General features: G+C 42.9%; 1 protein-coding gene across 1 annotated transcript in view; it reads right to left on the reverse strand.

Annotated features, from left to right (window-relative positions):
* Positions 1-16,964, reverse strand: part of PDZD2 (PDZ domain containing 2) — a 327,010-nt gene that overhangs the window by 165,733 nt on the left and 144,313 nt on the right. The window lies entirely within an intron of this gene.

Consider the following 16,964-nt stretch of genomic DNA (forward strand, 5'->3'; position numbering starts at 1 on the left):
AAACCTGGATCGATTAGAAGAGCTGAGAGGTGGTGGGTTGGTCCGTGCCACCGTCCAAGCTCTCTGGAGGCTTTCATCTGCTTCCTGTTCAGTCTGGAACTGTTCCCTTGATGCTGGAGACATCAGTTCCTCATTGGATTGTGGACATAGGCTTGGTCCCTCTGGAAGCGATATAGAGGATGGAGCTGTTTCTGTTGACTGTGAACCGCTCTCCGCTGGTGCACTATGTTGGGATTCAGGCTCCGGCTGAGCCTCTTGGGTAGGGTTATCGGCTGCTGCCAGTTCAGGTTCGGTGGGGCCCTCTGGTGTTGAGGTTGCAAGTACTGGATTCAGTGCTGCCACGGGGTCTGGTGTTGGTTGTTCGGCTGGTTCCGGTTCTGGGACTGGTTCCATCTGGGTCTCTGGGACTGGATCCACTATTGCTGTTGCAGACATTGGCCTGGGGTCCAGGTCCATCACCTCTGACCGAGTCCTGATAGAAGTTTCCGGAACAGAGCTAGGCCTCACGGCTTGTTTAGCCTGGCTGCGGGTGACCATTCCCACCCTCTTGGCCTGCTTCACATGATTGGCCAAGTCTTCCCCCAACAGCATGGGGATGGGATAATCATCATAGACTGCAAAAGTCCACATTCCTGACCAGCCCTTGTACTGGACAGGCAACTTGGCTGTAGGCAAACTGAAAGAGTTGGACTTGAAGGGTTGAATCGTCACTTGGATCTCTGGGTTGATTAAATTGGGGTCCACTAAGGAAGCATGGATAGCTGACACTTGTGCTCCGGTGTCCCTCCACGCGGTGACCTTCTTCCCGCCCACACTCACAGTTTCCCTCCGCTCCAAGGGTATCTGGGAGGTATCTGGGCCTGTGGACCTCTGGTGTGATTCTGGTGCAATGAACTGTAATCTGTTGGGGTTCTTGGGGCAGTTGGCCTTTACATGCCCCAGCTCGTTACACTTAAAACATCGTCCAGCTGACGGGTCACTGGGGCGAGGAGGGTTGCTGGAGAACGGGGTGGTGGGACGATAAGGGGTCTGGAGGGTTCTTTGGGAGGTAGGTGGGGCTTTGGGCGGCCCCCGGTAATAGGGTGTGGTCTGGGGTGGTCCCTTCTGGTCTCCGCTCCAACTGCGACCAGTTTTCTTCTTCTCTGCCACCTCCACCCATCTGGCTCCAATCTCTCCTGCCTCGATTACAGTTTTGGGTTTCCCATCTAGGATGTATCTTTCTATTTCCTCAGGAACACCCTCTAAGAATTGTTCCATTTGCATTAGGAAGGGCAAATTTACTGGAGATTCAACACTTGCTCCTGATATCCAGGCATCCCAATGTTTCACAATGTGGTAGGCATGTCGGGTAAATGACATGTCTGGTTTCCACCTTAGGGCTCGGAACCTCCGACAAGACTGCTCGGGTGTTATCCCCATTCTGACTCTCGCCTTGGATTTAAACAGTTCATACTTGTTCATGTGTTCTTTAGGCATTTCAGCTGCCACCTCAGCTAAGGGTCCACTGAGCTGCGGCCTCAGCTCTACCATGTATTTGGTCAGTAGAGATGTTGTACCCAAGGCAGGCCCTTTCGAAGTTTTCTAAGAAGGCCTCAGTATCATCACCTGCCTTGTAGGTGGGGAACTTTCTGGGATGGGAAGTGGTACCTGGAGAAGGATTGCTAGGGTTTGTTGGTATATTCTGCTGGGCCTTTATCCTCTCCACCTCCTCCACATGCTTCCTCTCTTTTTCCTTCTCCTCCTCCACATGCTTCCTTGCCTCCATTTCCCTCTTGTGGGCAACCTCCTGTACCTCCTTCTCCAGCTGCATGAGTTCTATCTGTCTTTCATATTCCCTTTGTTTTTCCTCAGCCTGAAATTTGGCTAATTCCAGCTGTAGTCGAGCTGAGGATTTGGTCATTCTAACCTCTCTGTTTTTAACTAACTTTACACCCGAGGTTTAGAAATAAACAAACAAAACGTGGCTGTAAAATTTTGCTGTGCTGGAATAGAATACCTATTCTCTGATAGTGACTGTCAGCCTACAGAAAAAGACAATTCCCTTGTCTCTGCTCTGGGCCCAAATTAAAGCAAAAAACCTCCAACTACTTGGAAACCTGCTTACCCAGCCCAAATTAAAAGCAAATGGGTAGAACACACACCCCCTATTTACTTTTAGGAAGAAAAGAAAAAAAAAAAACCTCTGGGTTGGAAGACTGTGAATTTCCCTGCAGGAGTTAAGTACCCTGCCTCCAGGCAAAGAAAACCTGCAATTCACAAGATAATCCTGCTTGGCCACAAAGCAGAGAAAAAACAATCTGCTTTCAGTTTCAACTGCTTTCTGGACTTCCTTTCCAAAGGAAAAAGAAATTTCTTTTTAAAATCTGTATTTCTAGTTCAAAAAATCTCAACTGGATCTCAAAATGATTTCAGGTTAATCCCACCACTATGCCACCATGTCAAGGTTCCTCCCCCACTCTGAACTCTAGGGTACAGATGTGGGGACCTGCATGAAAAACCTCCTAAGCTTATCTTTACCAGCTTAGGTCAAAACTTCCCCAAGGTACAAAATATTACACCCGTTGTCCTTGGACTGGCCGCTACCACCACCAAACTAATACTGGTTACTGGGGAAGAGCTGTTTGGACACGTCCTTCCCCCCAAAATACTTCCCAAAACCTTGCACCCCACTTCCTGGACAAGGTTTGGTAAAAAGCCTCACCAATTTGCCTAGGTGACTACAGACCCAAACCCTTGGATCTGAGAACAATGAAAAAGCATTCAGTTTTCTTACAAGACGACTTTTAATAAAAATAGAAGTAAATTGAAATAAAGAAATCCCCCCTGTAAAATCAGGATGGTAGATATCTTACAGGGTAATTAGATTCAAAAACATAGAGAACCCCTCTAGGCAAAACCTTAAGTTACAAAAAAGATACACAGACAGAAATAGTTATTCTATTCAGCACAATTCTTTTCTCAGCCATTTAAAGAAATCATAATCTAACACATACCTAGCTAGATTACTTACTAAAAGTTCTAAGGCTCCATTCCTGGTCTATCCCTGGCAAAAACCAGCATACAGACAGACACAGACCCTTTGTTTCTCTCCCTCCTCCCAGCTTTTGAAAGTATCTTGTCTCCTCATTGGTCATTTTGGTCAGGTGCCAGCGAGGTTACCTGTAGCTTCTTAACCCTTTACAGGTGAGAGGAGCTTTCCCCTGGCCAGGAGGGATTTCAAAGAGGTTTACCCTTCCCTTTATATTTATGACATACACTATAGAGGGTCTTTCATATAACCTTTTCACAGAACTATTATAAATACAACAATCAATTACAGAGTTGACAACAGAGACACAGGTGGACATTAAGAAGCTTGGGGCAAGGGGGAAAGGAGATGTTTACAGGTGTGATTTGATAAGAGCTGCATGGGAGGTTTTTCAGACAACAAATGTTGCAGAGAAGATTCTTGCACCAGAGGCTGTATTGTGTGAAAGGATGAGATAAGCTGAGGGGTGGGGAATGTACTGAAGGGAGGGTGGTGTCTCAATGAGATATGGGCAATTTTGAACTGGCTCTTGAGGTGAATGGGGAACCAGAGGTTTTGAGAACTGGAGGTGATGTGGTCATTTCTGAAGGACTCAAGAATGGATTGATGATATCAGGACGCAGTTCGTTACCATGGTTTATGCTTATTTCTCAAGTATATAACTCATTAAAATAAATGGTACAGACAGGTTTGAAAGGGGTATCTAGCTCAAAGTGTATTTTTAATCTCAGTATTTTATAACCAGTTTCACATGAAAAACTCCAAGGTAAGCAAAAGCTCATGCAGGCCAATTCAGTGTCAGTTACTACAAAACTAGTGATTGATGCTTTTCACAAGACACTCTGAGATACTACTTCAGTGGATAGTGAAATAAGTGTGAACAGAATGAAGAGTAAAGGAAAACATTGTAACAAAAAAGCAGGCTTAGTTAGAATCCACCAGGAACTTTGCATTATGTAAGCACACCACTGATATTTATATAATAAGTACCAACCAGATGTAATGGGGACCCACAGATGTTTATCCCTCCAATAGGGTCACTACAGTGAATGCTCAAAATACTAGTGTTGGCAGCCAAATAGGAAATATGCTCTAAATGATGCATAGGTATAATTCCAATTAACGATATATGGGCATGCTGAAAGAAGACTATATCCCCAGAGTGTACTACATTCAAAAAACACCACAGTTTAATTGCTAACCTTGCCATTTAATTTGGTGCACATAAAAGCAACGATCTTTGGGTTCTGGGCCATCTCTTACAAAGATTTTCACTGCTGAACCCCTCACACAGGGACTTCACATCCACAACAGCTGTTTTTTTACCCTCCAACACTGAAAACAGCAAAAGTCTAAATAAACATAGCAGCAAATCTCCATGTAATTATAATGGGTTTGAAAAATTTAGAGGGCTGCTAGCAAAAGGATTAAACCTATTAGCCAAAGGCTATAGAAAAGATGAGCAGAGACACGATTCTCATCAGTTTCACAGCTGGTCATTGACCAGAGTCCAATCATCACTTTGCTGCTGCTCTGAGAACCTTATGACTAGGAAGAGAGGGAAATGGAGCAGACTCAAGAATACACCACTTCATTAGTTAACATTTGCGAGGTTTTCTTCAATTAAAAACTGCAATTCTGCAGAAATTAATGGCCTAAGATCCTCACACTTTTCCTAGGGAAGTTTTTTTTTGTTTTTTCATTTTTTTTAACTAGACATTGACAAATGGATTTTTTTCAAGCCTTGGCCTCAAATAATTGAAATTATTCATATGTTGTGGCTTTTAAAATCTATTTAATTTATACTAAAAATAGTTCCACCAACTGTTCTTAAGACTTTCGGCACATGGCCCTGTATTCTCAGTGGGCTGTCTCAGAGTTCATGCAGAATGCAAGCAGCCATCTTCAGCTCATTTTAGATTTCTTTTTAAAGGGCAGTTAGGCTCACTTGAGCCAGCATAAAACTGTTACTACTTTGCCCCATGAGCACCCTCCCTGCTCAGCCAGCTGTCACCATTTGTAGGCAGCTGGGCTCCTTTAGATTTTTAATCTTACCAGAGAAACTAAATTTGCAGCTGTGAAATGGATCCCAGTTCAGCTCTTGGAGTCTCTAACAACTGTTTCTGGAAAGCTGGTCAAGCACCATGGCTAAGAGGCGGGGGGTTTTTTATAAGTTCTTCCCCTTGAGGATAACCTCAGAAATGCCTGGCCTGCTCGAAACTTTTGCTTTAAAAGCTGGATTGGAAGATGGTCCATGGTCTTTAAGTAACAGAGCTTAGATTAGAAGGACAGCAACAACTGGACTTGAGGATATATTAGAGGCTTTGTCTCCCTTTGTACCTAAATTATAAATTAAAAACAGAGGTGGGAACATGTTCCTATCATTTTGCCATTCACCCCTATTTCCTTTTGCTGATCTTTTTCATTGCATAGATTTTTGGTGTGCTTTGAGGTCCACACTGGGAGTTGGTTCAGAAGTGTGGCAGATCCAAAATATATGCATATAGCAAAGCACAACACAGCTCTGGATCAACAGCATCCAAGGCTACAGAAATCAGATTTTTACTTTTACAATGCCATTTTGTAACATGCAGTGTTCAAGCTCCTCTCCAAGGAACATATCCACAACCAGACATTAGGATGATACTAAACAAATACATCCAAAATCCATATGCAAGATTTAAAGCAAATTCAGGGACATGTTTGTATGTAAAATTGTGGGAGTAAAAGATCAGACTCGGAATCCAGGTGGAAGGGGTAAAACAAAAGCCTTGTCAATGGAAGAGGAGTGTCCTTCACCAATAAAGCAGGAGGTAGGAGCAGTGTAAAATTTGCTAGGTTTGCTTTGCCTTTTTTTTTTTAAAAAAAATGGTGGAAAAACATGGATTTAAAAGAACCCTCATTCTGAAATTCCACTGCCATTTCCAAGGACAAAACTTCTGTTGCCGGGGGGAGCAAAAGGAAGATGAAGGCCTTAGATAGAAGAAAACAGTCACAGCCAGATGTTGCTCTCCCTTTCACCAGTGTAAATCAGAAATAAATTCACTGATATTAAATTGGGGTCAAGGCCCTCACCCCTCCCAATCTTCTCAGCCAGGAGGGAGGTTTTTCTTTCAAAACCTGAAAGTACTTGGTGGGCCATTGCAGATACCGAATGACATCCTCAGCAGCCAACAGAGCAGCCCATTTCCTCAATACGCTTTTCTTACAAGTGTTCAGCTGTGAACTGTGGTGTTTTATTTCTGCCAGAGCTTCAATACTGTCCTCTAAATTTCCTGCCTACCCCATATTATGTAGCCATCTCCACTCTTCTGAAAGCTGGAATGCGAAAGCAGGTCTCCCCACCCCCAGTCATAGGGCTAGTTACATCACTCACAACCCTCATGAGTATACAGCTTTGCACCTCTACCTCTCCTGGGTGGATTCTCCGACTCTTAGACTGGGTCCTGGGCTATAGTATCCAATGCATCAACCATGCTTATCCTAGCAGGTCCAACTGGATTGGGCACCTGCTGTTCATCCTTCTGGAAGCTTGTGACCGGCCGTGCAAAGAGTGACCAGATGACGTTCTGAAACCCAGGTATTCTTTAATCTTAACAAATCTCAGGAGCAAAGCATAACGTAAGAGAAAAAGGTTATTAAACCAGCCGTCAGTCTCTACACAGATGTCTTACCTAAAGGCTTGCCTTACTGGGGAGAGACCTCCCTTTACTGTCTCCCCCAAACAAATGCTCCCTCCCTAGAAAGGGTCACTTTTATCCAGCCAGAAGCCTTTTGTCTCCATTTCCCAGCCTTTTGCTTCTGCTGCCCCAAGACAGTCTGGTGAGCTCAGCAGGATATCAGAACTTCAAAGCCAATGGCTCTTGCATTGTTCCTTAAGTGTTGGTAGGTGGGTGGCTATCTGAAGCCATGGTGCTCTTTCCTAGCTATGTGCAATCAGCCTCATCTTGAATTAACCCCATGTATCCATACATAAAACCAATTATAAACATATAGAACATCCTGTATCCATAAATTACAGAACAGCCCCACTTCTTCACATTCCCCTCCACCAAAAAGCTGACCACAAGTTATTTCATCTGTAGAAGGAAGTGATGTTTCCCAGTTTCCCATCAGTTGAGCATATCAGGAAAGGACGAGAAGTAATTTATATTAAAGATGCCACTTAAAGAACAAACAAACCAACCATGTCCCTAAATTGATGGCTTCAGTAGATTAACTCAGCTAATCCAATTTATCTTTAGGTCACTGGTCAGTGCTGATGAACCAGGAAGTAACAACATTTTCAACAAATATTTGTACTTTAAGTACATGAAAAAAGTCTGGGAAAGAATCAGTAACTTCACCACTCAGATATATGTCACGTATAAACTAATCAGCCCCGCACTGTTATCCCCTGGACCGGGAACTAGCCTGTTAGCGAGTCATTAACATCCCTGGTTCATTTTTTTTTTAAAGCTATGCAAACTCCATACTGTGTACTCAATAGTACTTACAGCCTGGTGTTCCTCTTCCCCTTTAATATTCCCCCATTTTGTCCCTACAACCCACTGTTGTCACATCTCATCCTTATTCAGACTGTGAGATCCTTGAGACAGAAACCTTCTTTTATTTTCTGTTTGCACAGTAGCCACCACACAGGCCTTGATTCCAGTTGGGGTCTCTGGACACTATCATATTACAAATAATAGCAGCTTGAAAGGTTTTCTTTCTGTTCCATTGGGGTGGGGTTCCTCCGTGTCAGTACATCTTCAGTGTCAGTCATGCCAATTCAATCCAACTCAGCTCCTTTCCAGACCATCCACCCACCATGGTTTGGGGATAAGTTCTAGTTCTGTAGCAGCACCCAGAAGCAACTCCAGAGCATTTTTTAGAATGAAGCAATGGGCCTGCTCCTGCCTGTTACTGAACAACCTCTGACCCCATTAACTTCAGTAGGAGTTGAGGGCTCTCACCATATTGCAAGAGACACTCAAAAATCTTACAAGGTCAATCTGAGTCAAGCAGTTGAGACCAAAAAACTGACCTACCTTAAAAAGATTATCAGCTACCAAAGTACCCTGTGGAGTTCAAATCTCCATCAAGTTGAAATCCAAACACTCCATCAGCAAGAATTAAAATACCAACACTGACATCTTTCACATTTAATCTCCTTGTGCTGGCTCTGTAGCTGCATCACAGTTGACTATGGCCCCATTGGATCTAACAATTAAATAGAGACGGGCCTTCTCCACACTTGGATAGAACTCCAGTGTAAACCCAAATTCTTAAAGTGATTTTGCAAGTCAGGTGATGGCACTCTTCACTCTTAAGGTGGTACTCAACCATTATCCCAGCATGCTGCTGTTAGAAATGATATTGCTTGATCCAAATGTAAAAGGAAGAACAAATTGTGAAGGAAATAATTAAATGCATAGAGGTAAATGTAATGCAACATGGGATTACCACAGATAGATCATGTCAGACTAACCTGATTTCCTTCTTTAAGAAAATAACGGAATTTTTAAATAAGGGAAGTGCAGTTGATATATTTGGACTTCAGTAAAGATTTGACATGGTACCACCTGGGAAATAATGAGGGAAGATAGGGATCAGCACAAGCATTGTAAGCTGGATAAAGAACTGGCCAAAGGGGAGAAGGCAGTGGGTTGTGATGAAAAGTGAATTTGGACTGGACAGATGTTACTAGTGAAGTTTCTCAAAGATGACCAATCTTATTCAATATTTTTATTAAATGATCCTGGCATAAAAAGTAGGAGTGGGCTAATGAAATTTGACGATAAGAAGTTGGCATCATCAATACAGAGAAGGATTGGAATATTATACAGGGAAATCTGGATGACCCTGAAGACTGGAGTGACAGAAATGGGATGAAATTCAATATTACATGGTGCAAGGTCATGCACTTAGGGTCTAATAATAAGAATTTCTGCTACAAGCTGGGGGCTCATCAACTGGAAGTGACAGAGGAGGAAAGAGACCTGGGTGTGCGGGTCAATAACAGGATGACTATGAGCCACCAGTATGATGTGGCTGTGAAAAAGGCACATTCAACCCTACGATGTATTAGGTGAGGCATTTTCAGTAGATATAGAGAAGCGATAATACCATTGTACAAGGCAAAGCCTCATCTGGAACACTGTGTACAATTGTGGTCACCCAAGTTCAAGAAAAATGAATTGACACTGGAAGAGGTGCAGAGAAGTGCTACGAGGATGATCGGGGATATTGAGGGCCTCTCTTAAAAGAGGAGACTGGAAGAGCTTGATTTGTTTAGTTTTGCAGAAAAGAAACTGAGAGGGGACACGGTTGCTCTCGATAAATAGGTTGGCGGGGGTGAGGTCACTACCAAGGACGGTAAAGAGCTATTTAAGCTAAAGGACAATGCAGTCACAAGAACAAACAGCCATGAACAAATTCAGGCTGGAAATCAGAAAGTGGTTTCTACCCACCAGAGGGGTCAGATTCTGGAACAGCCCCCCACCAAGAATTGCAGGGAAAAAACAATTTGTTTTGAGAGAGAGCTGGACAAATTTATGAGTGTAATTGTATGACAGGGATGCTTGTGGTGATGGGGGGCAGAGCTCAACAGCCCTGGGGTTTCCAGTTTATATCCTATGCTCCTAGAGCTCATGCTTCACGGTTTCAGTCGGCAGGGGTCAGAAACAGATTCTCCCCCCACCCCATATATTCTGGGAGGGTTGTTTTGTTTTTTTTAAATCTCCTTTCCCTGAAACATCAGGGATGGCCACAACTAGAGCTGGGACACCAGACAGGGAGGGTCAGGGCTCCGAGGTGGCACTGAGCATTCTCTCTCTCTCAAGAGTTAGGTTGGCTGGTTCTTGCTCAGATGCTCAGGGTTCAACTGATCGTCATATGTGGGGTCAGGAAGGAATTTCCCCCAGCTTAGATTGTCAGAGACCTTGTGAGTTTTTTGCCTTCCTCTGCAGCGTGTAGGTGCAGGTCACTTGCCAGGACTATCAGAGTATCATTTACCTACCGTTGCAGGGCCCTCAAGCACCAGTGCACCTAGGTCCCTCCTACTCTCTGCCTCTGGTACATAACAGTCTTATGTAGGTCTCATTTCCATTGTTGGGTTTACTGTGTGGGTGCTGGGTGGGGTTGGTGGCCTGTGATATACAGGAGGTCAAACTAGGATCTAGTTGTCCCTTCTAACCTTAAACTCTACAAAGACCCCAGGCCACATTCATAAAATTCTACTATTCTCTTTGCAAGAGTAGAAGTTTTTTCCCCCTGGTAGTCCTAGCTAAACTCCAACTCAGGTAATTACATCTTGGCCTACAGTACCTAAATTCCCCCCTTAGTTATAAAAACTGGATCAATTATTCTCCATTTCCTGCCTTGAACTGTTTAAAGGCTTTAGCCTGGCAAAGCATTCCACTCTAGAGTTCACTGCATTCCATGGGGGAGTGAAATTTTACATAACCCAGGTTGACTAGAGTTGAGGTTATAGAATCTTGCCCCACAGGTCAAGAAAGAGAGGGGTGGGCTCCACGGGGAGCCTTTTCCAGCCCTTCTCAGCCAGAAGGAAGATTGCCATGATACCAGGTCTTGAGAAGGAGCAGGTGGGATAGAAGGAGAGAAAAGTAAAGAGATTCTGGAGGATCAAAATGAACTCAGCTCTATGTGTGTGAATTTAGTAAACATTAATTTCACGGGAAAGCACTGCTTGCCCGATGGACTAGACAGGTGCTCTGTAAAGTTGTCCACACACACCGCTCTGCCGATGCAATGCACAGCATCTTAACTGGACGTACAAAGCACTTCAGATGAATTAGCATTCCTGGTGGCGCATAAGCCAGAAGAAACATACAGATTGCCATATGAGGTCAGACCAATTCTCCATCTAATCTCTGACAGTGGCTAATACCAGAGCTTGAGGAGGAATGTACAGAATAGAGCCGTTTTGGAGAGATCTTCCCATCTTCCCTGTGATGTTGCACTCTATATGATTTTATGAAAATATGCTAATGAGTATGAATATGATGTAACTGGAATATGCTTCATGCAAAAGGTGTCTTATAAGGTATCATTACAAAGCTTGCAAAAAGAAAAGAAGTACTTGTGGCACCTTAGAGACTAACCAATTTATTTGAGCATAAGCTTTCGTGAGCTACAGCTGACTAACACGGCTGTTACTCTGAAACATTACAAAGCTTATAATCTACTGAGTGTGGTCATCCTATTTGTATAAAATGTATCACTCTTGTATCTGAAACTAGAAATATGAAATATAACTCTGAGGGCCTACTGTAATTATGCAAAGTGTGGGCCATTAATGGTGGTTTGGAATCTTGATGGCTCCCATCAGCCAGGACAATTGACTGTGGATGGCTCTCTTTGCAGGCAGGCCTTCCTGTGCATCAGTCTGGGAGCAATGAAGGCTTAGAGTCTCACAGGACACGTGACCAGGTCACCTGGTACTGAAATCCATCTTAAACCCGGTCCTTTTCCATTTAGAAGGGGAGGGTGGGGACCCAGAGAGACAAAAGATTCCTGCCTTGTGCCAAAGCCATATAACGGGGTGGAACAGAACAAAGGGGGTGGCCCCTAGCTACCACCTGAGCTGGAACAAGGGCTGTACTAGGGGAAAGGATTGTGCCCAGACTAGGAAGACATCCAGTCTGTGAAAGAAACGTATTGAAACATCTCTGAGAGTGAGATTTTACCTATATTCAGTTTTATTGCTGTACTAGACTTAGACTTCCATGTTTTATTTTATTTTGCTTGGTAATTCACTTTGTTCTGTCTGTTACTACTTGGACCCACTTAAATCCTACTTTCTGTATTTAATAAAATCACTTTTTAGTTATTAAATTAACCCAGAGTATGTATTAATATCGGGGGGGGGGGACAGCTGTGCATATCTCTCTCTCAGTGTTATAGAGGGCGAACAATTTATGAGTTTACCCTGTATAAGCTTTATACAAGGTAAAACATATATTTGGGGTTTGGACCCCATTGGGAGTTGGGCATCTGAGTGTTAAAGACAGAAACACTTCTTAAGTTGCTTTCAATTAAGTCTGCAGCTTTGGGGCACGTGGTTCAGACCCTGGGTCTGTGCTGGAGCAGACTGGTGTGTCTGGCTCAGGAAGACAGGGAGCTGGAGGCCCAAGCTGGCAGGGAAAGCAGGGGCAGAAGTAGTTTTGGCACATCAGTTGGCAGTTCCCAAGGGGGGTTCTGTGATCCAACCCATCACAGTCCCCTCCTGGCTTCTGGTAGTCAGAGGTTTAGGGTCATTCCGTGCATGGGGTTACATGCCTGACCATCCTGACTCATAGGCATTGATGGACCTATCCTCCATGAATTTATCTGGTCCTTTTCTGAAACCAGTTATATTTTTGACCATCACAACATCCCACAGCAATGAGTTTCACAGGTTAGTTGTGCATTGTGTGAAGAAGTATTTTCTCTTGTTTGTATTAAACCTGCTGTCTATCAATTTCATCTGGTAACCCCTGGTTTTTGTATTGTGGGAAAGGGTAACTCTTCTCTGTTTGTTTTTCCACACCAATCATGATTTTACAGACCTCTATCCCATCCCCCCTTAATTCTTTTCTAAGATGAAGAGCTCTCATCGTGTTAGTCTCTCCTCATAGGGAAGCTGTAGTGATATGTTTGTAGAAGATAATAATTTAGAGACGCTCCCTCATAAGGAACAGTATTGTGAACATAGGCATTTGGAGATGTGCCCTTCAGGCAGAGGTTAGGAACACCACATCGCTGTGTGCAGCAGTTCACTACAGAAGCTCTCCAGTTTGTTTTATTAAAAGTTTTATTCCTTTCTTGTTCACTGGTTTGTTATTTAATGAATCCCAGAATCGTAACATGGTGTCAGAAGTGCAGAATGAGAAGGAAACTGCAGTCATTTTGAAGTTAACTCCTGTGTTTGCAACTGAAAGCAGAGACAAAGTGAGCCACCCGAGAAGCCCGTGGAGCACCAGGCACAGAGGCTTTTCTATGTACTAGTGAGCACAATAGTAGCTTCGCTGGCTTAAGAAGCGGGGCAAAAAAGCCAAAAATGAATGTGTTGCAATGTGGCAGAGAACTGGAAAAAATTCAGACAAGAGATTTGACCTGGATTTAGCAGCCATAGGGGCAGAGGGGAAAAAATGATAAACTGAAACCATCTATCTTTTTTGCATGTTGTTGGGGAGGAAGCATTGGATATTTATAACAATTTTAAGTTTGCAGAAGGGGAAGGCACGATGTTAAATAAAATACTGACTAAATTTGAGGAACATTGCATGCCAAAAAGGAATGATATCTTTCAGAGACAAGTTTTTTACATGCATGGGATGACACCGTAGAGCAATATGTCACAGAATTAAAGAAACTCAGTACAACCTGTGACTTTGATGAGTTGACAGAGTCTCTGGTCAGAGATAGAATCGTTTGTGGCATTAAAGACCATGTGTTAAAAGAGAGACTGCTCCTTGAAGGAGATTTAGCTTGGGAAAAGGCTCTCCAAATATGCAGGGCAGCAGAAACTGTGAAAGCACAAGCCAAAGAGCTGAATTCACCAAAAGAGGTTATCCATGTACTAAGTACTAAAGAATATAGCCAGAACAGGTCAAATCAGAAAGCAGTGTCACTCACTATGAAAACCACTGCTAGGGGGAAGATTGGATACAGATGGTTATGTGTAAGGTGTGGCTCACAGCATGGCCCCAAACAGTATGTTGCCTTTGGGAAACTGTCGTAAATGTGGGGGAAATAATCGTTTTGCAAAATGCTGCAGATCCCAAATGCAGAAGAGTCAAGTGCATTCAGTTAAAGACAGACAGACATCTGGTTAAGGAGTTCTTTATAGGCAAACTGGGGTCTAGCAAGCCTGATGAGAGGGATTGAATACTGACTAGGACACTGAATGGAACAATTATTCCACTGAAACTGGACACAAGAGCTTAGGTTAATATGGCTGAACAAGATTATGAGAGACTGAAAATAAGACCAAAACTGGGACCAACAAAAATATACGGTAAGTAACTGGTTATTCTGGAACAAATATACCAGTGAAAGAGAGGTGCATTGCCAGCATCAACTATAAACACACCATGTACAGGCTCCCTCCCGTTCACAGTAGTGCCAAAAGAGGTGACACCACTTTTAGGCCTGGCTGCGCGTGAGAAACTCAGTCTAGTAAAATGGGTGCTCTCACTACAAGATCATAGTGAACCTGGCTATGAGGCACTCTTTTGGGAACATCAAGACCTGTTTTAAGGGTTGGGTTACTTGCAGAGTGAACATACAATCCAGATAAACAAGCAGGTCCCTCTAGTTATCCATCCATGTAGAAAGGTGCCATTTGCACTCAGTAATAAAAACTCAAGGCTGAGCTTGCAAGGATGGAAGCAATGCAAGTAATACAAAAACCTGAGGAGCCAACAGAATGGGTGAGCTCCCTCGTCATCATGGAGAAAAGTAACAGCCAGATACACATATGTTTAGATCCCAGAGATCTCAACAAGGCTATAAAAAGAGAACATTTCAAACTACCAACCAGAGAAGAGATTATGGCTCAGTTTGCAAATGTTCAATATTTCAGTAAATTGGATGCATCCTCAGGTTTTTGGCAGCTAAAATTAACTGAAGAAAGCTCAGAACTATGCACATTTACTACCCCATTTGGAAGATACAGATTCTTACACTTACCCTTCGGCATAACTTCAGCACCAGAAGCATAACACAAAACCATACATATGATCTATGAACATATTAATGGTGTTATCCACTGAGCTATCAACATTATCATCTGGGGTTCAGAGAAAGAGGAGTATGATCATAGACTTCGAGAAGTCCTGAATGCTTCTACCCTCAAACTAAATAGAAAGAACTGTGCTTTAGGGGTTAAAGAACTGACTTTTGTTGGGGACATTATTTCCAATGAAGGTGTAAAACCTGCGAAGAGGAAGATTTCAGCCACTAAAATAATGCCATGACCCCAGTCAAAAAGGTCCAATGGTTCCTGGGAATGGTTAATTATCTTGGAAAATTCATACCTAATCTATCTACCAAAGCAGCAGCTTTGAGAAAACTCCTAGAGTATAAAAATGAATGGTACTGGGGTGCAGAACAGGAGGAATCATGGGAAGATTTAAAACAACAACTGATACAGGAACCAGTCTTGAAATTCTATGCACCAGGAAAGCCTAGTAAAATTTCAGCAGATGCTTAACAGTCTGGGTTAGGTGCAGTGATTTTACAAAAGAATGAGGATTGTTGGCAACCAGTGGCATATGCATCCAAATCACTGACTGAGGCAGAAACCAGATATGCAGAGATCGAAAAGGAGCTTTTAGGAATACTGTTTGCCTGTGAGAGATTCAATTAGTATATTTATGGACAGTTAGTGGAATTTGAAACGGACCACAAGCCCCTGATAATGTTATTTAGCAAACTGCTACCTGACTATACCTTAAGGATTCAAAGAATGATGATAAAACTGCAAAAGTATGAGTTGGTTGTGACCTACACGCCCAGTAAATCATGTTCACGGCAGATGCACTTGCCAGAGCAGTGGTTCCCATGAAACCAGAGAAGACTTTAGAGACAGAGATGCAAGTCTATGTAGATCCAATGGTAAAGTCAACTCCCATAGCTAACAGGAAACTGCAACATATGAGAGAGGAAAAAGAGAAAGATTAATCATTGGGAATCCTTAAAGAAGTGAGAATAAAGGGTGGCCTGAAAAAATAAACAGTTGCTGTCCAAGTATAAGAGACTATCAGAACTGCAGACATGGACTTAGGGTGATTTTCAACGGCAGCAAGGTTGTAATTCCAATGAACCTTGGAAAAGAAATGCTACAGAAGATCCATGAGGGTCATTTAGGAATTAAGAAGTGCAAACAACGAGCATGAGGAGGTGTTGTATTGGCCGCGGACCAATCACTACATTACTAATGCGGCAGGAAACTGCTTTTCCTGCTTGAAATATAAGCCATGCCAACAGGCAGAGCCATTGAGACCTCCTCCAGTTCCACAAAGGCCTTCTAAGAAAGTAGGTACTGGCATTCACCTGGCAAAGGATTATTTTAATAATCACAGATTATTATTCTCTGTATCCAGAAATTTGCACACTTCACAGTACTAACAGTAAGTCAGTGACAGCCAACGTGAAGGGAATCTTCTCCAGAGATGGAATTCCTGATGAAGTCATTAGCGATAATGGGCTGCAATTTTCCGGTGCAAATTTTAGCAGTTTGCTACAGATTGCAATTTTCATCATAAAACATCGAGTCCAAATTACCCCCAATCAAACAGACTTGTGGAAAGATCTATACGGAAAATAAAGAACCTTATGAAAAAGACTTTTGATCGGGCAGGGGGTGATATATGTAAAGCATTTCTGGTTTACCGAAGTACACCCCTGGAGAATGGCTTTTCTCCACAGCTCAGCTGGTAATGGGAAGAAGGATCAGCTCTAATTTACCAGTTACTGATAGCTTGCTGAAATCTCATAACAATTAAACCACATGGAAGATGAAAGAAAATCAGAAGTGGAAGCAGAAATATTCTTTTGACAAAAGGGCCTGCGATCTCCCATCTCTTAACCCAGGTGGAAAGAGTATGCCTGAGGAATCACACCTCTAATACTTGGGGTACCATTAAAGAACAGCTGCATCTAAGGTGTTATGTAGCATAGACTGACCAGGGAGATACCTTTTGACGTAATCAAAGGGTTTATGAATAAGCTCAGAATGTTCCAACACATTAACAGTTGATGTGGACTCTGGCATTTCCCATCTGACTGATCCTTTATCAACGTACAAAGGAGAAATTGTCAAGGAACAAGAGAACAATTCAGACTCTAACCAAAGGCTGATACTGAAATGATCAGAGCAGGAGATGAAATGTCCTGAAAGACTTCCTAACCTGCCTGGAGAAGGGGTATTTCAGAAAAGTGAAACATT

The sequence above is a fragment of the Lepidochelys olivacea genome, assembly GCF_965140295.1.
Source record: "Lepidochelys olivacea isolate rLepOli2 genome assembly, chromosome: 5".
NCBI classification, from domain to species: domain Eukaryota; kingdom Metazoa; phylum Chordata; order Testudines; family Cheloniidae; genus Lepidochelys; species Lepidochelys olivacea.